This window comes from Penaeus monodon, chromosome 30 (genome assembly GCF_015228065.2).
Source record: "Penaeus monodon isolate SGIC_2016 chromosome 30, NSTDA_Pmon_1, whole genome shotgun sequence".
In the NCBI taxonomy this organism is placed as follows: domain Eukaryota; kingdom Metazoa; phylum Arthropoda; class Malacostraca; order Decapoda; family Penaeidae; genus Penaeus; species Penaeus monodon.
This window is the reverse complement of record NC_051415.1, coordinates 34,021,099-34,021,383: the sequence shown is the minus strand read 5'-3', so window position 1 is coordinate 34,021,383 and position 285 is coordinate 34,021,099.

The window sequence follows — 285 nt, the reverse complement described above, 5'->3', positions numbered from 1 at the left end:
GTGGCAGCGGTCTTTGCGCCGTTGATCCGTGGAAAGTCATCGCAGCATCTGTATCTCTTGCAATTGAATTCAAGGAAAAAAATAAATAAAAATATATATAATTTGGTGGTGTTTGAGTGTTCTCCCCTGTTTTGATTTTTGTGTTTGACAAACGAAAGTTAATATTGGTAGTAATTAATCTACTGTATACCTGGCTGTTTGTATCTATGAATGAATGTTTGTAGGTGTGCACGCAAGTTCGTTTGTGTGTGTGTGGGGGGGGGGGTGAATGAGTGCTTATATGTC